Source organism: Lycorma delicatula, chromosome 5, assembly GCF_047948215.1.
Source record: "Lycorma delicatula isolate Av1 chromosome 5, ASM4794821v1, whole genome shotgun sequence".
NCBI lineage: Eukaryota > Metazoa > Arthropoda > Insecta > Hemiptera > Fulgoridae > Lycorma > Lycorma delicatula.
Window position 1 is genome coordinate 150605273 of NC_134459.1, and position 24200 is coordinate 150629472.

The 24200-nt window shown below is 31.7% G+C and overlaps 1 protein-coding gene across 2 annotated transcripts in view; it reads right to left on the reverse strand.

Annotated features, from left to right (window-relative positions):
* LOC142324566 (uncharacterized) overlaps positions 1 to 23571 on the reverse strand; it is a 48980-nt gene extending 25409 nt beyond the window's left edge. The window contains exons 1-2 of one of the 2 annotated variants that reach the window (XM_075365408.1): positions 23293 to 23571; positions 9858 to 9908 (exon numbers count right to left, since the gene is read on the reverse strand). The gene's annotated coding sequence lies outside the window, so the exon portion shown is untranslated. The remainder of the gene's footprint in view (positions 1 to 9857; positions 9909 to 23292) is intronic. The other variant, XM_075365409.1, reaches the window with a different exon arrangement.
* Between the last annotated feature and the right edge of the window lie 629 nt (positions 23572 to 24200).

Genomic DNA, 24200 nt, shown 5'->3' on the forward strand with positions numbered 1-24200 from the left:
AGATAGATTATATCATGGTTAAGCACAGATTTAGGAATCGACTCGTTGACTGCAAAACTTACCCTGGAGCAGACATTGATAGCGACTGTAATTTGGTGATAATGAAATGTAAATTGGGATTTAAAAACCTGAAGAAAAAAAGAGGAGATAAAGAATATTTTTCAGGAGGACATACTCAGAGGTCTGAGTAAAAAAGATAAGGTAGAAAATGTAAAAGAAGAATGGGAGAATGTTAAAAAGGAAATTATTAAATCAGCAAAAGCGAACTTAGGCGGAACAAAGAGAACCGGTAGAAAAACTTGGGTTTCAGACGATATATTGCAGCTCATGGATGAACGTAGAAAATATAAGAATGCTAGTGATGAAGAAAGTAAAAGAAACTACCTACGATTAAGAAATGCTATAAACAGGAAGTGCAAACTAGCGAAACAAGAGTGGATTAAAGAAAATGTTCAGAAGCGGAAAGAGAAATGAACATTGGTAAAATAGACGGAGCATACAGGAAAGTTAATGAAAATTTTTGGGGCACATAAATTAAAATCTAATAATGTGTTAAACAAAGATGGTACACCAATATATAATACGAAAGGTAAAGTCGATAGATGGGTGGAATATATTGAAGAGTTATACGGAGGAAATGAATTAGAAAATGGTGTTATAGAGGAAGAAGAGGAAGTTGAGGAGGATGAAATGGGAGAAACAATACTGAAATCTGAATTTAAGAGGGCATTAAAAGATTTAAATGGCAGAAAGGCTCCTGGAATAGACGGAATACCTGTAGAATTACTGCGCAGTGCAGGTGAGGAAGCGATTGATAGATTATACAAGCTGGTGTGTAATATTTATGGAAAAGGGAAGTTCCGTCAGACTTACAGTCATGATACCAAAGAAAGCAGGGCAGATAAATGTGAAGAATACAGAACAATTAGTTTAACTAGTCACCAAAACTAATCATCAAAAATCTTAACTAGAATTCTATACAGAAGAATTGAGAGGAGAGTGGAAGAAGTGTTAGGAGAAGACCGATTTGGTTTCAGGAAAAGTGTAGGGACAAGGGAAGCAATTTTAGGCCTCAGATTAATAGTAGAAGGAAGATTAAAGAAAAACAAACCAACATACTTGGCGTTTATAGATCTAGAAAAGGCATTCGATAACGTAGACTGGAATAAAATGTTCAGCATTTTAAAAAAATTAGGGTTCAAATACAGAGATAGAAGAACAATTGCTAACATGTACAGGAACCAAACAGCAACAGTAACAATTGAAGAACATAAGAAAGAAGCCGTAATAAGAAAGGAAGTCCGACAAGGATGTTCCCTATATAGGAGGAGAAAAGATTACGGAGGTAGAAGAATTTGGTTATTTGGGAAGTAGAATTACTAAAGATGGACGAATCAGGAGCGATATAAAATGCCGAATAGCACAAGCTAAACGAGCCTTCAGTCAGAAATATAATTTGTTTACATCAAAAATTAATTTAAATGTCAGGAAAAAATTTTTGAAAGTGTATGTTTGGAGTGTCGCTTTATATGGAAGTGAAACTTTGACGATCGGAGTATCTGAGAAGAAAAGGTTAGAAGCTTTTGAAATGCGGTGCTATAGGAGAATGTTAAAAATCAGACGGGCGGATAAAGTGATAAATGAAGAGGTATTGCGGCAAATAGATGAAGAAAGAAGCATTTGGAAAAATATAGTTAAAAGAAGAGACAGACTTATAGGCCACATACCAAGGCATCCTGGAATAGTCACTTTAATATTGGAAGGACAGGTAGAAGGAAAAAATTGTGTAGGCAGGCCACGTTTGGAATATGTAAAACAAGTTGTTAGGGATGTAGGATGTAGAGGGTATACTGAAATAAACGACTAGCACTAGATAGGGAATCTTGGAGAGCTGCATCAAACCAGTCAAATGACTGAAGACAAAAAAAATATCTAATATTACTAAAATATTTTATCTGTATTGACATTTTATTATTTATACGGTTATTAGTCTATTATTATATAATAACTTAATAAAATTTCCGCTAAAATGTCTATAGTCCAAGGGTGTTTAATTTTAATTACTATGTATCCAGAAACTAATACGCAATTCGTTTTTACTAGATACCTTCTTTTTCGGCCTTCCAGCGTGTTTTTGCACACATTTGGAAATCAAAGAGCTTTCCGCCATTTTCTGATCACTACTGAAAAAACAACTAAACCGGTTTCATATTCCTTCCACCGACTAAACTAGAAAAGGGAACGAACAAGGAACCTTCCGTTCACACGGAGTAAAAAAAAAACTACCTTCACCAGTACGCCAGGGTCGGCACTGCAGGAGTGATAGCGCTCTCTTTTCCTTACAGCCTTGGGTTCAGCTTCTTATGTGAACATGCGCAAAACCAGCCAAACACCACGCCGCTAGAACTGTGAAGCACATAGTTCTATACAACGATTTTCGTATCTTTTTTATAAACCGGGGAATGGCTACTGACATTAAGCTTAAGGATTATATATTGTCCAAGTATAAAGAAAGAACTAAAGAAAAAAGGACTCGTTATATATATTAAATGTTATCGATAATATCGAGTGGAAATAGCGGGTACTGCAGTTCCACAGTGCTTATACGCGAGCTGTCACTGCACGTGATTTAAAGGAATGTTAAAACATATCGGTTAATCATAAACGTTAAAATATTTTTAATCGCTTATAAAATGTATATAAACCGTAATAATAACAACAATAATAATAATGTTTCTTCGGGAAAGTCTATTAGACTTTTCGCTGATAACTTGTTTAATTTTTTTCTACAAAATTATATATATAAAAAAAATTATCGTTTAAAGAAAAAATAAGATTTGTGTTTTATTTTTTTAAATTTTAATTCTACCGTAACTGTCGCAAGGAATTTACAAAAGACAGTATAAGTAATAAAACACGGGGAAGTTATCTTTCAGTAAAATCTTTTTAAATCCCTTTGGATTCTACTAAGATTTTTACGACTACGTGACTCCAGTGTTATAATACAATATGCATTATTCTTTATCAAATAAGAAAACTATGGTCGTTTATGTTATTAAAATTTATTTATTTTTTTTATACCTGTAAGATGTCTAAAGAAATTTGACATTTTTTTTTAAAAAGGAAATAAAAAAAAAAGATAAATAATTGTTTAAATAGACTTTTTGAAAAAAAGTACGGTATTACTTCGTTCGCATGGTGGGATTGAGGGGTGAAAATGAATTTTTTTACATTTTGTACGTTCATTTAATTTGGGTTTCCTTATATATTTATAAGCTTATGAAAAAAAAAATATATATGTGGCTCGAAAAATCTTCAAAAATGCAAGATTAGTTTTATTAAAATTTAGTTATGCTTTAGAAATATATCTGAAGTTGCGCGTGTAAAAATTTAATGAAGATTGGTTGAATCGTTCTTGGGTTATGCTTATATAAAGATCGTAAAAATTTGAGCAAAGTTAGAAACGTGATTCGCTATGATACTGCAAGTTAGAACGTTGACGTTTCTTTATCTTCGGTATCTATTATTGTTACTGAATATTAAACCAAATTAAAACAAATTGATGTCGACACCACATGTCTTCCTTGTACGCCTATTAAATTACATATACACGTTTTTAAAAGTACAGAAAATTTTATTTCACTAATAACGTCTGATTATTTTCGAATTCTCCCGCTAAATGGAAGCCGTTAAGCAAATAACTCGACTTTCGTATCGGTTCTTCTTGTTGCTTCAATTTGAAGTTTTCATTCTTTCTGAGAAGACGAACCGGTTGCTTTATAATGAACATCTATACTTTTACTGAAAGTAATTACTATGTAGAGCCATTGTACAGCTCAGGAATACAGATTATTAAAAAAAAATTAATAAATAACAGTAAAGAAAAAATTATAAATATACGCTACCTGGTGTTCTCGTAGGTAAATTACCGCATACGTTATGCAGGTAGGATTTAAAGTAGTACTTCAAAGTACATTAGAAAGGTCCACGGTACATTTTGTATGTATTATACGACTGTAATATACATCATAAGTGAATGATGATAGGTTTGTTAACAGGCGGTACAGCGGCCGATTAATTCTTGATGTCGACTACATCTATTTGCATATCACACAAATGTCGCTTTAGGGTTTACAGTAAAGAGCATTTTCAGCTTCAGAGAACAATCAAAGTGTACGTAAATGTTATGATTTCTAAATAAATTTTTCAAATGAGATTTTTTTTATAAATAAACTTACAATCGATATAAAACATATTTTTATTTAGTTATTTAACAGATAAAATGTAAAATACTTAAAGAAAAAGTTAAAAATAATTTGACGTTGATATGCTGTCGATTCAAATTTGTTAATAGATGCATTTGAGGCGTCAATTGAATATTTGTTTTAGTAACGCGAAGACATAATAACAATGTTTTCTGACCGCTGTCTATTTAGCAACGTGTGTTTGTAGGTCTGGCAACTCTGCACCCAACTAGTATGATGGTGAAGTGAGGAAAGGGAACCCCCTTCCACACTTCGACAACATACAACCGTTCAAGGTTACACAGTTTTGAGCATCCCTTATTATACATTACTGTATTTTATAAAATTATAACTTAGCAAAAATATAAAATTAAACCCTTTAACACTACAAACGTTTTCATCACCGATGTATTTATTTTTTTATTTATTTATTTTCTATTTATTTTTTTATATTTATTTATATTATTTCAATCGAAATAACATAATTAACTTACAAGCATTTTTTCAATATTTATATTTAAGTCAAATATTGAATTCAAGACCTGTAACTTTTTTAGCAGATTATGTGAAAATCACATCCAATTTTTTTCTTATATGTGATGAATGGCCTAAAGAGTGGGGTCAACACGCATAAGAAAAAATTGGCAAAAACATCAAATTTTTAATTTGAAGCTACGACTTTCACATAATCTTACAATCAAATTATTTTTTACTTTCTAAAAAAAAGAGTGGTGTTTTAAAATTTTTTTTCATATTTTTTATATATTTTTGTCATTGTTTTTCTTCATAAAATAATGAACTATAACCAAAAAATCCTTTTCGGCACGCCGGAAAGCGGAGTAGATTTCGACGGTGTTAAGTAGGGTAGGGGATAAAAAAAGATTTCCACCTTAAATTTAAGAAAAACTTCAAATTTACTCGACGGTTACATGTGAAAAAAAGTTTTATATGTTTAGCATACTACAAACCCCATCTTCTTACAATTCTAGCAACATTTTGTTCATCTCTTGCCGTAAGGGTTGGTCATATCAAAAATTGTTTCGTACAAAAGTTTTAGGTAATGTTTAGAGGACTAACGATTACTTTAACCGATTCCACACTGCGCCTATTACGGGAGATATATGATATTTTGTCTTCGAAACCTCATTTTTTCACCCCCTGGGCCAACGGTTGGTTATATCAAGAACCTTTACTAAAATAAGTTTTAGGCCCTTATCCAAGAAATAGTAGGAACTTCAGACGAATTCGATATTTTACTTAATAAGAAAGTTACAACGATATTTTGTTTTTTTCGAAAAATCCCCCCATGGTCCGATTTTACCCATTAAAAAACTTGACCAAGATTTTGGGTCGTTATACTTTATGTATCAATTTGAAAGTGATTGGCGCAAAATTACAGCAGTTATCGTGTCCACAAGGAAGTGAAATATATATACATATAAATGTATGCATAAAATTTTGAACTGACGATGGTTTTGGGGTCTGGGGGTTGTGAATCGCGAAGATATGTCGATATTTTCCAGAGGTCGAATCATTGTACCCGTTACAATAGAGGGCTTTCTTATGAAATCTACCTAAAAGTAGAACTTTTAGAAAAAGAGGAACTGATACACATATTACTACTCGAACGAGAATACTATTTAACGATCCTATTTCGAGACGCGGTGGTGTATTATATTGTTTTAAACGGATCGCTTATATTAATCAAGAATGAAATACATTTTTAATAGTTTACTAGCTGCTAAGCCTGGCTTCGCCGGGCTTCACAGCCGGCATCGCTTCGCTCTGCTCTTTGGGGCGTAAAAGGATAATCGGTTTTTTATCGTAATCGTGTAAAAATACATAACTTTAACTATAGTTACAAAATTCAGTAAAATTTTACAAAATAATTGTAACTGTTTTCCACACGACCGATGAGGTACCGTTTTTTTATAGTCTTGAAAATTCTTTCAAGACACGGTTCATTTTTGCGTACCGCACATTAACTGCGTATTACGAAACATTACTGTAATTAGAATATTTTTACTATTTGTTTTTCCGGTACTGTAAATATTAATTTCAATTTCTTATCTTAACGTTAGCCCCTGTATTGCTATCAAATACGCTGTTTGAATTTTTTAAATCGGTCGTACTTTTCCGGAGATATAAGTAAATTCTTGAAAAATAACGGATAACAGAATAACCGGATAACCGAATAATCCAGCGTACATATTTTTTATGCAAACTTTAGCACTCAACATAGTAAAAAATAAGCCGTTTGAATTTTTAAAATCGGTCATACCATCTCGTAAATATAGCTGAATTTCGGAATAAGATAATGTCCGGATAAACGGACGATTGGATAATCGAGAATATAAAAGAAAAACATAAAAACCACCCTTGCAATAAATAAAAACATTTTGCTGAATTAGATTTTTTTTGTATACCTACGGGGTCCTTAATCTTGCATTTCAAAGAAATCAACTCGTTTTTTATATAAGTAGATTAGCGATCATTATTTTTACAGAAAAGATTATTTAGGAGCAAGTATGACTTTACCTACGTGGAACTCTACGGTATGGACAATTCTATCTTCAAGTCTGTGCAAAAAATGAAATCAAAATAGATTCTGTCAAGCTTAAATTTTCGTTCGTTCATTTTTCCTACTGCATGAAGTTTCTTTTATATTTCAATATAAGACGTTATTTTCTACATACAACTCTATATCTAAACGTATTTATATCGAGCTAATGTTTTTTTGCAAACCGTTTATATATTAGATATCGACGAAAGAGATGCGATGAACAAAACGTATCGCAATTTATTTTCATTTAGTTATTTAATTTTACCTTTTTGATTTGTGAATCTCACCGAAATTTTTATTTTTTTATCTGTTCATGAAATTTTACCTTCACAGTAAAATAAATACGTTAATATATTTTTGTTACCGTGTTGAACTCGGACTTTGGTAATATATCTTCATATTACAAGAAATTTATTTCAACGGACAGTTTGAAGCCTGTTTTAAATTTTGTAGATTTACGGTTACGGTCTTCGTAGACGTATTATTAAGTTTAAAAGCGGAAAAAAGAGTTAACCTTAATTAGATATTTTTGTGTCGTTTATTTACAGATAATTGTGTTGTTTTTTTATTTTCAATCTCTTTAATTTAAGATAGAAACGTTATTTTTTGCATACTTTCGTTGTAATAACGATTGGATGGTAATCCCTATAAAACTGTGTCGTGTAATTTAGTAAGCCGTTTTGAAAATGTCAAAAAAATAATTCTATATTTATAAAAGTTTGTTTTTAATTTATAAAAAACAGGATTTATGGAAGAGGTATTTAATCGTTCTTTGTGATAAGAATTTCCTTTATTGTAACTACTTAAATTACCCGAAGTTTCGTTGGTGACAGGTTGCTTTCTATTGCTAGTATGGAAATTCCTCATATTACAAATTCTACAGGCTTTTAATTCGATTTTTCTATTTTTTTTGGTATCATAATTTTAAAAATGACTTTACCACGTTTAACATTAAAATCATTTCGGATTTGTGTGCGTCCCACGAAAATAGAGGTAATCGAGTTTGCCTTAAAATAATCATGAAACTAAAAAAAATATCCAAGCGACCTAAAAGTATTAAATTTATACATTCAAGCTGCATTACTTCAGAATTAAAATTGCCTGAACTATTATATCTGTTGTTGCAAGTATAAGTATGTCGTCAGATGACATAAAACGTAGAACACGTGATCTAGCCAACCGGTTGATATAAGCAGCTTGTACCGGGGAAATACAAAAAAATTGTAATAAAAACAAAGTTCTTAAAAAGTATTAATTTGTTTTTAATTAATAAGAGTAAGCTTATTAGAAGACACTTCTAATAATTCTGTAAATATCATTAAACACTAACGCGAGCTGCAAATATGTTTTCTAAATAAACTACGTACTAAGGACAACCGATAAATATATTATGCGGACACGTAACAAAACTATTTTCCTTGAAAATAAAGAAGGTAACACTTAGGTAACACTATAGGTAACACTTTCTAACAAATTTGGTTTTTATTACCGTTACTAAAATTTATATTTTCAGGGATTCAAAAATACGCTTTCTTTAATATAATAGAAAAATTTATGCCCATGAATATTTTATTTTTAAACGGTCTTTGCTATCCTTTTTTTCAGGCGACGAGGAAAAAATTTACCTAATAATTAATATTTAGGAGATGGAATATATAAATTCAGTATTATTATTAAATTTTTAACTCGGTAAATTTCATAGCAGTATGATTTGCTCGTACACTCTGGAGCTGAAAAGAAAACCGATCCGAAGAAAGTAAGCGGTCTACGATCAACTCAAGAATAATTCTCAATCTTTATATTAATGCGAGCTACATCATGTAGAAATATCACTTTAATGCACGTCACGAAAGATAAAACTAGTCTTGAAAGAGTTACAAGTTTGAAGAACTGGACAAAAAAAGATTTATATGGTATTAATTTTTTTTTTCTACGTTACTATTGTATTGCGAAATATTTATTTTATTTTTATAAAACACGTAGGAATTTAAAAAAAACTGTTTCTTTATACCGGACTGTCCAAAACGGAGTGTAATATATTTAGGATGTGTGTGTGTATGTATGTTTGTTTCACCGTAGCAGCTCAACGGCTGGACCGATTTAGATGTATGACCCCGCGTTGGAATCCTTACGTTACCGGGAGTGTTATAGGCTACATAAATATGTAGGTATACACGTGTAAATAAATTTAAAAAATAGAAAAAAAAATATACTACATACAAAATTTTCACGCTCTTTAATTATTCTTTATCAAATATAAATGTTGTTTTTTTTTTTTGGCAGTCGTGTATTTTATTTTTTAATATTTATTTCTTATTTCACTTAGCTCGACAGCGCAATTTCAATTTTACATAAAATTATTTAAAAAATATATTAAAATGATACCGTTTAAGAATAGAAGTTAATTAAATTTTATTTAAATTCCTACAGCCGCTTTAAAACAGCGTCCATTAAAAAATATATAAAACAGTAACGGTACGTAGTTAGTATCATAATTTCAGTCAATAATAGGGAGGTTTGCGTAGGAAACAAAAATTTCTATTCAAACTGGAGGGATTTATCCGTCTATTAGAAAAGAGTAAATCTGCTGCACGTAAGAGTAGAATTAAGGAACTCGTCCATGTTTCTACACCTGTTACGTTGTTGTCACTGATGCGACTGTATTCTTTCTTGTAGGACTGGCAGTTATGGTGATTTTTGTTTCCTTCAAACCTCCCTTCTATTCGGTTATTAACTAAAAATCTTGACCCTGCTTATGCACTGTACAGTACTATTGAAACAACCGGTTCGGTGAAAAATGTTTTTTTTTTTTTTGTTGTTTGTGGGCGAAAAACGCTGGGGCGTTATCATCGCCCGGTAGGTATTATTAAAAGGGTAATATAACTCCGAAATAATAAGCTATACAAGGTGCAAATTTAATATTAATCATATAATGAAAATTTACTAAAACAAGCCAAGAAGGCAAAATAAAACCCAAAACTAACATCACAGACAAAGTTGACAAAACATTAAAGATAAAATAATAGAATAAAGAAAGTATAAAAACTTACCTGACTCTGATGGGTTGTGCGAAAATCCCCACTCCGGATAATAAAATTAAACTAAAAAATCAAATTGAAATAAAGGTTAAAATTATTAAAAAAACTCCCCTTACAGAAAAACATATATAAGTATATTAAATCCTTTGCGGTAACCCAGTACTATGCAAAAAGAGAAACATTCGCTCCAAAACCCTGCCATCATTGCCCAAGACATCACGAATGCTGCTGGGTATATTAAACTGACGACGCAATGCCGCATAACATACGCAGTCCACGAGAATGTGGTGCACAGTCGTGCGGCAGTTGCATCGTGTGCACAGGGGTGGGTCTCCTCCCGACATTAGATATTCGTGTGTGATTCTCGTATGCCCCAACCGTAACCGGCAGAGGACCACTTCCTCACGACGAGAGTTCCTGCAAGAGGTGCCCCACGGCAACACTGAGTCTTTAATCCGTAGCCGTCCAGCCACTTTGCCACCTTTGCTCGCAGTGATTGTTTAATCTGATTAATAAAATCAAAGGTAGTAGCTCGGGTGGTAAAAGGCGGCTGAATACACGCATCTTTCGCAGCAGAATCCGCCCTCTCATTACCAAGAATCCCAACGTGGCTAGGGATCCAGCAAAAACCTACCCCCTTGTTTCGTTTTTCTAACTCAGCGATTTTATCGTAAATGCTAACGACGACAGGATGTCCGGAATAAAGGTTTTCCAACGCCTGGAGAGCACTGTACGAGTCACTGCAAATAAAAATGTTCCTATATTTAGGGCCGACGATACTTAGAGCCCTATCCACAGCGAGTAGTTCTACGGTGAACACACTCGTAACACCGGGTAGGCCAAACATATAAGTCTGTTCATTGAAAACAAAAGCACAACCAACGTTACCGTCATGCTTCGACCCATCTGTGTATACCACCACGTCTGGGTTCGACTTGGTGAGGAGAAACTGGAACACCTGCTGGTAAACAATAGGTGGCGTTGATTGTTTATCATACGTTATAAGATCAAACGTAAAATTTATATGGTTTATTCTCCACGAGCACGGACATGATGGAAAGAACGACGGAGTGCCAACATTCATACGCTGCAGCAGATGTCGTGTACGGACACCCACAGGCGCAGTACAACGTGGACGGACCTCATACTTCCTCAAATTAGGATTCTTAAGAACCGGGTCAAAAGCTGGGTGATTCGGCTGTCCGCTGAGACGGGCAGGGCAAAATAAGATAACAAGAGCTGGTCTCGTCTATCCCAAAGTGATGGCTCACCACTGTCTACAAGTAAGCTTGCGATAGGACTTGATCTAAACGCACCCGTGGCAAGCCGAAGAAAAGAATAATGCACACCGTCCAGCATCTTAAGTACGGTTTGATGAGCTGAGGAATAGACGACACAACCATAATCCAAACGGGAACGAACAAGGAAGTAGTAATAACGTAACATACACGACCGATCGGCCCCCCCCAGTTGGTGTTACTTAGGACCCGCATCATATCCAAAAGTTTGGAACACATTGTCCTCAAATCCCTCATATGTGTGACCCAAGTAAGACGGCTATCAAAAAGCAAACCCAGAAACCTGACGTAAGTAGAGACAGCAATAAGCTCCCTGTTCAGAAAAACCCGCGGATTAGAAGGGTTCCGTAGCCGAGAAAAGACTACACATTTCGTCTTGTCGGGTGAAAATGTGAAACCAGTAGTCCCTGACCAAGCCTCAAGGCGAAATATAGTGTTCTGCATCAGTCGCTCCGCAGTGGGTGTAGATCGGCTCCCAACGTAAATAACAAAATCATCAACGAAAAGACAACAAGACAGGAGCTTGTACACAAGTGGTAATGCTGTTTATGTCCACAGAAAACAAGGTGGCACTTAATACACTACCTTGCGGTACCCCATTTTCTGAGACGACACTGTCTGAAAGCGAATCATCTACACGAACACGAAACGTCCGGTAATTCAAGAATCCCCGGATAAAAGCAAGCATGTTGCCACTGATCCCCCACCTCCGAAGAGTTTTAGAATGCCAGGTCGCCAGGCCGTGTCGTACGCCTTTGTTACATCGAAAAAGATAGCAACGAGATGTTGGCGGTTCAGGAAGGCTTTAAAAAATGTTACCATTACTACGAGTCTAAATAGTAATTAAAATGATAGTGTACTAAAATCGACTGTAGAACAATTATTTTTAAATACTTAAACATATATCATTCTGTTATTTGTTATACTTGATTTTTATATAACCTTCTAATGAAATTATAGGATGTAAAATTGAAACAGAAAAACGAACTACATAGAGTTTTAATCAAATTAATTGAACCTTACATCAATAAAGTAGAGAATAATAAGTTTTCAACGGCGTAAAAATCAGTTTTCCCCTTTGTTGTTCGTAGGATTCTTTTCAGATAGAAACGTTTTTTTTTCTTGATGTACAGGAGTCCCACGAAGAAACGGAGCAACTTTTAGGTCACACGTTCTACCTGTGTAAATAACGAAAAAAGTTCATATAAATGAATGGTTTGGAAACGCTTTGTTTTCGAGTTGCGGTTAGCGAAAGATTTCGCCCGCTCACCTAAAAAAAAAACAAGCCGTACTGTAATTTTTCGGGACCCAAATTAAGGAGTAAAGGTGTGGTTTTTTAGGTAACTTGAACTGGAGAATAGGATAAAACAGGTCCCAGAACTGTATAACCACAGTAGTTTTTAAGATATCCGACGTAAAACACAAAATTCGGTGTCGAAATACAGGTTTTTTTAGGCTTGTTGTGCAATAGCTTTGTTAAATGATTAATAAATGCGAAAGAGAAAGGTTTAGTTTATGTGTGATTCAGATTATTCAACTTAGCCCAGGCGAATTTCATATCGCACTGGTTTATCAAAAAACAACGTAAGGAGCACATTACGGAAAGAAAATCTTTATTCTTTCCGACTGCAGAAAGTTCAAAATTTGGGGCCAACAGATTACCCCAGCGGTTAAACTTGTGTCATTGGCTTTTAGACAGCGCTAATAAGGTAAATTCAATTTTATTTGGTGATGAAACCACTTTTATGAGAAACGGAGTCTTCATTTCTAAAAATAGTCATTTACGGAGCGAAGACAATCCACGTGGTACTATGGAAACTACTTTCCAGCATAAATTTCACATTAATATTTGGTGTGGCATTATTTTTGACAAAATTCTGGGACCCTTTTTTTGAATGAAAACCTTACAGGAAACGCGTACATTCATTTCTTGAAAAATAATTTGCCGGCTTTTGGGAAAATTTATACGAAACGATCATGAGATGATACGGAAAGCACCGGAAATAATTTCCGTCGGGCAGAGTTCTGTGCTATGTACATTTTGATGAGGGACTTTCCAACAATTACTGTAACTGAGGTTTGTTATTATGTAACCGTTTATCCTTTCATGTATTTTTTTTTTTTTTTGTTTTGCTATATTAAGAATAATCTTTATTAAGTACTTTTCTGATTATTTTTCGTCTCGTTTTCTTAAAAAAAAAACAGATTTTTAAAAGTTTTTATTTATTTTTTATCGGCTGTATTTACACTAAATTTCTCAGAATTAAATTTCCTACAAGTTTTGTTACTAAATCTCCCGCATTTATTAGGGATTTCACAAAGCTATTACATTACAAATCTAAAAAAAAATTGTTTTTCGATACCGAATTTTATGTTTTACGTCGGATATCTTAAAATCTACAGGAGTTACAGTTCTGGGACCTATTTTATCCCAGCTCAAATTACAAAAAACCCACAAACTTTACTCCTTATTTTGGGTCCCAATAATTACAGTAGGGATTCTTTTTATTAGAGTGTTGAAATCCGGGCGAAATCTTTCGCTAGCCGTAACACGAAAACAAAGCGTTTTGTTTACAGAACTTTTTTCATTATTTTCACCGGTTAAACATGCCCTGATAGTTTCTCCGTTTCGTCGTGGGAGTCTCTGTATACAAGTCATTTTCCCAAATTTATTTTTACTTCGTTCCGAACTACGTATAACTTTAAATATGGAAAAATAGTTGCATTTTACTTCTCAGGTAGACGTAACATTCTTGATTGTACGGATTGTTCTTGATTGCACTAATAATAACGATACTATTTCTGTAGCCCGCAAAGCGAAATTTTGGTTGTTTTATTATATGACAAGTTCTCTTGGGATGTTCAAATCCATTTAATTTGTAATTTACTATTTTGCTCTGATGCGTCTTAATAAACCCTAAGGTTTTCATTCATTATTAAATTTTATTTCATTCATTATTAAATAATTTCTTTATATGACTTCTATATATATATATATATATATATATATATAAAACCATTTATAAAACATAAAAAACTATTTGGAGTTGTACTTTTTTTTAATTTTTATTTCAAAAAGTAAGTTTTCAACCTTGAAAATTTAGAAAACTTTTAAGGGCGAAATTTTGTGTTGGAAATTTAAAAATTAGTTCTCACAGTTTTAATCCAGAGATTATGATTATTTCCAATGGTTTTAGAAATTATAACACGTAATTTTATAGTTATTTTTGTTGGACTGAAGTTTAAAAAAAGTATAACCTCAAATGGATTTTCACTCTTGCCGAGCGAAGGGGTGGCTGTTTTTAATATACTTTTCACCAAAAATCATTATTTTTTCAGGTTGTCAATTAGCGTAATTAAATGTACCATTGCCGTTTAAGATTTTTGAGTTGGGGTAGATGTAGCGGAGAGGGTGGATTCCTCCCCTTTGAAAATAATTTTAAAAGGATTCCCCTGCGAATGGTATACATGTCTGCAAACAAAAATAAGATGGGACGGATAGCTGTTGAATAGTAAATGTGGTAATTTTTCAAATGATCATCCGTATATATATATATATATATATATATATATATATATATATATATATATATATATATATATATATATATATATATATATATGTATATATTATAATGTCACTTTTAAGCGCTTTTACAAAAAGTGAGAACGTGTTTTAAATATCAAAAAATGGGCTGTCAGCTCATTATCTGGTATGAGTTGTGTATAAATACATTTATAAAAACAAATATGTAGGTTTATCCGTGTATTTATTTCTATTAATCTGCAATCTTTGCTAAAAGAATGGTCAGTTATTCTTAAAAAAAAAAACATCCATCTTTTCCAAACTAGACAACGGAACTATTTTTGTATAACTCAACACAACATTTCGGGTTACAATAAAGGGCATTATTATGCTTTCGTTGCCATTTTTAATAAATTACCCGACCCATTACTTTATTTAACTTTTTTTTTTGTCTTCAGTCATTTGACTGGTTTGATGCAGCTCTCCAAGATTCCCTATCTAGTGCTAGTCGTTTCATTTCAGTATACCCTCTACATCGTACATCCCTAACAATTTGTTTTACATATTCCAAACGTGGCCCGCCTACACAATTTTTCCCTTCTACCTGTCCTTCCAATATTAAAGCGACTATTCCAGGATGCCTTAGTATGTGGCCTATAAGTCTGTCTCTTCTTTTAACTATATTTTTCCAAACGCTTCTTTCTTCATCTATTTGCCGCAATACTTCTTCATTTGTCACTTTATCCACCCATCTGATTTTTAACATTCTCCTATAGCACCGCATTTCAAAAGCTTCTAAATCTTTTCTTCTCAGATACTCCGATTGTCCAAGTTTCACTTCCATCTAAAGCGCCACTCCAAACATATACTTTCAAAAAATCTTTTCCTGACATTTAAATTAATTTTTGATGTAAACAAATTATATTTCTTACTGAAGGCTCGTTTCGCTTGTGCTATTCGGCATTTTATATCGCTCCTGCTTCGTCCATCTTTAGTAATTCTACTTCCCAAATAACAAAATTCTTCTACCTCCATAATCTTTTCTCCTCCTATTTTCACATTCAGCGGTCCATCTTTGTTATTTCTACTACATTTCATTACTTTTGTTTTGTTCTTGTTTATTTTCACGCGATAGTTCTTGCGTAGGACTTCATCTATGCCGTTCATTGTTTCTTCTAAATCCTTTTTACTCTCAGCTAGAATTACTATATCATCTGCAAATCGTAGCATCTTTATCTTTTCACCTTGTACTATTACTCCGAATCTAAATTGTTCTTTAACATCATTGGCTGCTAGTTCCATGTAAAGATTAAAAAGTAACGGAGATAGGGAACATCCTTGTCGGACTCCCTTTCTTATTACGGCTTCTTTCTTATGTTCTTCAATTATTACTGTTGCTGTTCGGTTCCTGTAAATGTTAGCAACTGTTCTTCTATCTCTGCATTTGAACCCTAATTTTTTTTAAAATGCTGAACATTTTATTCCAGTCTACGTTATCGAATGCCTTTTCTAGGTCTGTAAATGTCAAGTATGTCGGTTAGTTTTTCTTTAATCTTCCTTCTACTATTAATCTGAAGGCTAAAATTGCTTCCCTTGGCCCTATACTTTTCCTGAAACCAAATTTGTCTTCTCCTAACACTTCCTCCATTCTCCTCTTAATTCTTCTGTATAGAATTCTAGTTAAGATTTTCGATGCGTGACTAGTTAAACTAATTGTTCTGTATTCTTCACATTTATCTGCCCCTGCTTTCTTTGGTATCATTACTATAACACTTTTTTTGAAGTCTGACGGAAATTCCCCTTTTTCATAAATATTACACACCATTTATTTAAGATACAATTATACACCATTTATTTAAAATACAATTAAAAAAAAAACTTTTACTGAAACAATATTTTCTGTCGATGAATTTTTAAGTAATTTTAATCAAAAAGAAAAAAACTCGATTTATCCGCATCTGTTGAGCGTGTACGTAAATATGGGCTCAAAATAATAAATAATTTAAATAATTAATCTGGACTTTAATCTCTTATTTATTTCTATCTTATAATCTATGTTTTTATACTTACAATTTGCCTTATATTGAAGAGATTTATATTATAATATTATAATGTACCGTTAAGAAAAAAAAATTTATTTATGATTTTGTCACGATTTTTTGCGTTTGAAAAAAAAATTAATTTAGCTAATTTATTCGATTTATCTACTAATTTTTAAAAATTATATTTTTTTTAATTTACAACGAAAGTATATTTAAACAGACTTTAATATAATCGGTTGAATTTTCTTAACTCTATCTGAAGTCTGAGCTCTGTCTGAATTTAAAAATTAGTCTTACCGAAAATAATTTTTAGAAACACACCCGAGAGGAATTTTACTAAAAAACAATCAAGATAAAAAGAAAATTCCATTCGATTTGCTATAAATTTTACGGTTGTTTATCGGCTCAACTATTTTTATATCGTCACGTATCATTTGTGAACTTTAAAAACAAATACTAGCATATAAGCTTTAAGGACGCGTTTAATTACAAGACCGTAAATAGTTTTTGTAGGGTAGGGGATACAGAGGTACAGACAAAGGACCAGGCCTTATATCTAGGGGTCCGGTTGGATAGGAGACGGGTCTTTACCCGTCACGTTAAGGAGATTTCCCATAAAACTGAAATACTGACGAACAAACTGACTCGACTTATTCGCAATGTCGGAGGGTCTCTCTCGTTATACGGTTATGTGACAAACTGCTGTTTATTGTACGCTGTACCGGCGTGGGGAAGAGCATTGCAGTCAGCCAGAAGTAGACGATTGCTTGAACATGTACAGCGCAAGATGGCGCTGAGGATATCGATGTGCTATAGATCAGTCTCGAACGATGCATTACAAGTCATTGTTATAATGTCTCCCGCATCACTGCTGGCAGAGATGAGAACAGCGATTTATGAAGGTTGCGATAGGGATATCGCATACGATAGAATGCTGGCCGAACGGCCAGCATTCTATCAAGTATATAGTATTTGAAAATGATACTTGTTCAATTACCAATGAATCCAGCAAGATGGATCAACTAATTTGTTTATTTCTATGGAGTTATGGTGTTGTAAAGTGTTTGGTTAGGGCAGTAGACGGACATTGACATAAGAAATACACCTTTTCAAGATTGAAATCAACTGGCTAGTTAGTATTGTTTTAAACCTTTATTTTAATACTAATGTATGATCTGCTCATTCATCATATTATGATTGAACATACCATGTACATCTTTTAACACTGAATTACTCTGTAGGTGCTTGAATCACTATGCACTTTCCCTGTGTGATTATCACTAAAAAATATAATTACAATTTTCAAGTCATTAATTGAAACAATTGTACTAGTATATGTTAAACAATGCATTATTTTTAAATATTAGTATTAATTTTACACTTATTAGCTCTGCAATAGAGTTGATTGGGTGTATTGGTTTTTGGAAAGAATAATTATTTAAATTCAGTTTTTGTATTGGTGGGAATTTCTTTTAAACGGTTGTGTAATTTGTTAAAAATGGTAACTGAAGGCATTACAATTCTTAGAAGCCAAGATTTTGAGCTGTGTTACATGAAAATATTCTAATAGCACCAGTGTAATGGATCAAGGTTTCTTCCGATTAAGAAGAAAGAAAAAATAAAGAAGAATATAGAAAAAACCAAAGAGGATTCTTTTCATAGAATAATGGGTTCGTTTAACAATTTGTTCTTTATAATACAAACAATGGCACTAAGAATTATAGAAAAACATAAGAGTGCAGACAATGAAAATTATTACACTTCAGTAATTAAAGAAACAAGTCAGATACTGGTTCTGCAGGCCAGGGATATAAATACTAACAGGGACCGGTTGCAATAGTCAAAGGTTTTGCGAGGCCATGTTCAGTGCAATTGTGATAACAGTGAGTAGTTTTACAAGCCTGAGTTCGACTTGGTTGTGATGACAGTGATATCAGTAAGTGTATGGTAACAACGAGTGAGGAGTACATCACAAGTGTGCCTGTGTGGACAGTGGGTGAATACACAAAGTTGTTCGGTGAGTTAGTAAACAGTAGTTGAAGTGACAGTATTATATTTATTCATAAAGTGTATTATTTCTTTTATAAACAGTAAAAGAAATAATACTTGCAAAAATTAAATTGTATTTATAAGAAATTTTTATATTTGTTAGTCTCTCAGTATCCTTGTCCAACTGCGAACATGTGACAATATTTTTTTGTTCACTTTAACAGTTGCAGTTATTCTTTTTTTTTCAAAATTAATTGTGATTTATTCTTTGTTTTTGTTTTAGTAAAGGTAACACTTAAATAATTATAAATATAATGAAAAATTAGAATTTTTAACTTATTAAACATCTGGCAAAATGACTTATGCTTTACGGGTACCAAACAGCAATCTGACTCTTGAAATTCATTCTATCTTTTCGTGAGATAACTAAGAATTGTTATATTCCAGATAGGAACATTTTTAGGTACAATAGATAATAATGATAAATACAGAGTCTCAAGCCAGTGGCAGGCTTTCTTTTAATTATGAATATGCTGGACATTATATCCACACAACAAACTTAGATTATTTACAGAAATATTACAGAATCCTTAATATTAATTCAAACAATAAACAAGATCCAAAACTTCATATGTACATCCCATCTTCAAACCACATGTTTCTAGACATGTGTATCTGTTGCAGATAACAACCTACAACTGAACAGGGTACCTTAGCCGATTCTCCAAAAACTCTAAAAAGTAAAATACTGTAAGAAAATCAATAAAGAATGGTCAGGTTGTATTGATCTGAATAAATGTAAAATATAGCAGAGAGGATAGAAAAAGTTAGAGAACTGTTGTAACCTAAAAACTAAGAACAATAAGATCAACTGCTTTATTATTATTATTGGAGATGAGAGATGAAAATCTTTGGGAGTGTCCTCTACAAGTTGATTGGTCTCCACCCTACTAACTCCAGTTTAGTTAGTGGATCAGTAGCTGAGACTTAGTACTGGGTTGAGTGAAGGAGGAATGGTCATTCAGTCCTTTTGGCTATAGTACCCAAGGGAACCTCCTGCTCCTACTTGATTTAAATCTGAAAGGTAGGTTTTTGATTTTAATTTTGAAAGCTTCGTTCAGCTTAAATAGTTTGTGTAGCATTAATGTGATGATTGTTTTCAGGTTTCTTGTGTAAAAGTTTCTTTTGGAAAGGATTTTTAGTTTGCACAAGACTTTCATACACATTCTATCTCATGCAGTTTCCAGTATTTTTCTACTATGTCGGTCAAGTCAGGACACCAATGTTTTATTCTTTCTTTCTAATAGTAAGTTAACTAATTTAATTCATTCTAATAATAAGTTAACTTTATATTTTAATAATTAAATTAACATATAAATGATAACATATAACGTATAATAATATGTTATTATATATCTTGTGTAGAAAATAAAAAATGTAACATGCGTGTTATTTTTATTTTTTATAATTTTTAACAGCCACTATTTTGGAACAAAAAAAAATTAAGAAGAATTGTTATAAATAAATCAGTCTGCGTAGTAGTAAGGAACATTGCTGTAAAATTTCACAATAATCAGAAAATGTGTTTAGCCAAAATAGCATCACAAATACCTAAACAGATGAAATGCCATAAGGTTGAGTTAAAAGAGGAACTCACTTCACTTATTGGAAATAATTTCCAATCCATTGAATGCGGACAGTATTTTGTAGTACTCTTTCCTACCCAGAGATTTGATGAGTCGAATCGTTTAATTACCCCATAACATACAGAAAATTGGTTTCCTTATTTTGGTGTACTTGAATATTTCAATACACCTTATTTGGTCTCTCATGAGTTTGGTAGCATCAATTCAGCTGTGTCAATTTTTAATCATTTGGATTTATATATCTGGATTGTGAGACCAAGAAGTGAGATTAAAAACCGATGACAGAATTGTAGCCAGAAGACACTATCTGAGATATATTAAAATTTACAAACCTCACTGGACCTTTATCTGTTTACTTCTTTTTTTTACTGAAAGGCAAGCGTTGAGACTGTGCCACCTTATTATACTGTTTTAATAATAACAGGTTAATAATAATACTGACATAATAATAATAAAAAACTCAACTACTATATTAATGAAAGAAGGTAAGGAAAGTTGATCGACCGAGAAACTGCAAAGGAAACTATAAAGGTTTTTTTCAGTTCTGTATAAAACATAAACCGGTAACTGCAAAACTGCAAAATACCATTTTAAAAAATTATGAAAAATGATAATAATATATAAGTGAGAAAAGGATGTAAAGAACATTTAGATAGATCGCAGAATCAGGATATGGAGTGATAATTGTATCTAGTGACAGACATGGATCCTAATTATAATTTAATTATGATTATAAATAGATTAATATTAAAGAAATTCAAGTAGAAACTATGACCAAAGAGATGGGACATAGACAAATAAAAAGAGAACTATGTAGAGACAAAATCTGAATAAATCACAGAAACGATAGAAATTACTACAGAAGGAATTACTATAAAAATATGAATATATAACCTTAATAATGGAAATAATTAAGGAGGGAGAAGACGCAACGGGTAGAAAGAATACATGGAGCATTAATTTGCACAAATGTTAATAAAATTGGACTTAAAAATTAAACTAATTAATTTAGAAAAGTTTACATTTAGACAATTCTAACAATAATTTTTAAGATGAATTATAAACAAAAGAAAAATTATGAGCAAACTATAATACAAATATTTGCATATAAATATCAAAATAAAAATAACACTGTAGAAAACATACTAGAATGTTTTGGTTAAAAATAAATCAACTATAGCTTGTGAGTGAGTGAGTAAGCATGAGGTGTGTGTGTGTGTGTGTGTGTGTGCTTGTGTCTTAGGTGCCATAACCACGTGATTGTAGGTGATGTAAAACAAAACACCCTAAAATGATACAGTCATTTTCAGAATAACAGTTGCCCTTTGCAGGCTTACTAAGGAAAATGAGGAGTGAACTAGTTTCTTACTGTCTTTTTTAGTAAGCCAAATATAACACGGCTTATCAGCACGCCAAAGCCATTGGAATGCAATTGATATTCAGCCCTACCAATGATGCTTTCATTTTTCACAAGGACCGGCTTTATAATTATTACTTTCAGAGAGAGCAACTTTGATTACTACTACTTGTACTTCAGATGTACAGATAGATCATGAATTAACACACCTCTTTTGTGAGAACAATGTTTTATATTGAATACAGCGATTCCACTTTGAAGGGAATACTGTACCTTGTAAATGTAATAGTACCATTTTACAAAGTGATAGACTACAAATAATGAAATTAATTTATGCGAAATTTAAAAATTAAGAATAATGATTGAAACAGTGACAATTACACTAGAAATCTGGTTCTTTTCAGATAAAAGGCAGTTTTCAGAATAATTTAATAATTATTAAAATGTTATCAAATTTTCTAATGTTACACATCGTTCATAATTTTTTTTTCAAAAATGATAAACAGATTAACATTCCATGAGGATAACAAATTACTAGCATTGAGGATAATATAAAAATTATTAAATAAGTTGATATTTTAGAAAAATATTATATTTAATTACAACACCTGTATAGATAAATAAAAAAACACAGGTGGAGTTTTGTAATTAAAACAGTTTGGAAAATTCTATTAAATTATTTGTTCGAAGTAATGTTTACTTTAATAATAGTTATTATTGTATAGTTATATTCCTTTATGATACCCACAGTAATCTTTAAATACCTGTTAATTCTATCTTCATCTGAGTGTTCAAGGCAAAAAACAATGATGCTTCAAAATCTAACAGATTTTAAAAAATCTTGTAAAAATGTAAAATAAAAAATCTTACACCTCGCAAAATATCTAACACGTTTCAGGAATGTAAGACTAATTAAAAAGAACAATATTTGCAGTCCATTGTATTTTAATGCGTTTAAAAATAATTAAAATAACAAAAATGATTAAATTTTTCACAGAATTATTTGATGAACACAGATGAATATAGAAATATTTCTTAGGACGAATAATGGGAGTTTAAGGGGAAAAAATTCATTGTATTTCATTAGCATAGTAACAAAATTAAATATAAAAACATTAATTGTTGACCTTATAAACTTAATTCATTATAACTGTTCTTTTGCCCGTATTGAATTTCCAAAGAATGTTTTTTTCTTTATTGTTATCTAAATTAAATAAGCAGATCAATATTGATGAAAAATTATTTTCTTTTATGTTTCTACCGTTCTTCATAACCGGTTGAAAATGATAGTGAATGAAACAAAATTGTAAATTAAATAAAAACCTTACATATTTGTTATATTGTAAATATACTAGAACTCAAAAATAATATTTCATTATAAAAAGGTATTTGTAAATTTAATTTCTGTTTATTGTTAATGAGTAGAAGACATATGTTGAAACCAAAGAATTTGATAAAAGTTGTTTCATAAGAGAGTGCAAATTGTATTTTAAAATTCATTACGTGATAAGTTTGGATACAACAAGCAAACAAAAATAATGACATTTATTTTAAACTACATTAAAATAATATATATAAGAAATCCTTACCTCGATCAACAACGAGGGTCATTTGTTTAAAATAAGCAATGTATAAATATAATAATAACAGTAGTTAAACATGAGTGAACACAGACATGAGGATCCAAACTGAACTGGCAATCAACCCGAGATGACCGCTGGATTCCATACCGTCACATACGTAATTTCTCTGTCGCCCCCACCCCTGCAACAACTGTAACTTCACGATAAAAAAAAATTCTAAATATAATAAAAATATATTTTTTTAAAACTATTAATTCGAAAATTAAAATTAATTAATGCAGATTAATAAGAACTTAATAGTAAAAAAAACCTAACAGTATAAAAAAAAAGATGGCTTCTTTTTAAAAACAGTAGTAAAAATATTACAACTGTATAAGTTTGTACGTATTGGTGACTGAGAGAGGGGTGAGAGTACAGAGAGAATCTGGTTCGTGTCGAAATTCATCAAACAACTGCGTATGTCAAAATGTGTGTTACGTTGATGAAAAATTTATTTGTTTATAATATTATTATTAACTGTTTCCATTATATTCAACGATGTAGAAAAAATAAACAAATCTTACATAACAATAATATTAGCTTACATTTTCTTTCTGATAATTTATTAATCTATTAAAAGTGTTATTAACGAATAACGTTGTCATACAATAAATAATGTTTTTTTCTTTATATCTGTAAGCATTGTTTTAAAAATCGTATCAAATTTTGTTTATTTGATTATTTGTATTTATCGTATTCAGTATATTAGATGTATTTTACGTGAATCTAGAAAACCGTTTAGAAAATAATTCTACGAGTAAACTAAGTAAGTTCTTTCAAATAATAATATTTTGTAATTTCTAAAATAGTACACAATTAAATAATGTGATTATTGGTTAACATCGGCAGGTATTATGGGAATTTAATGAACTAAC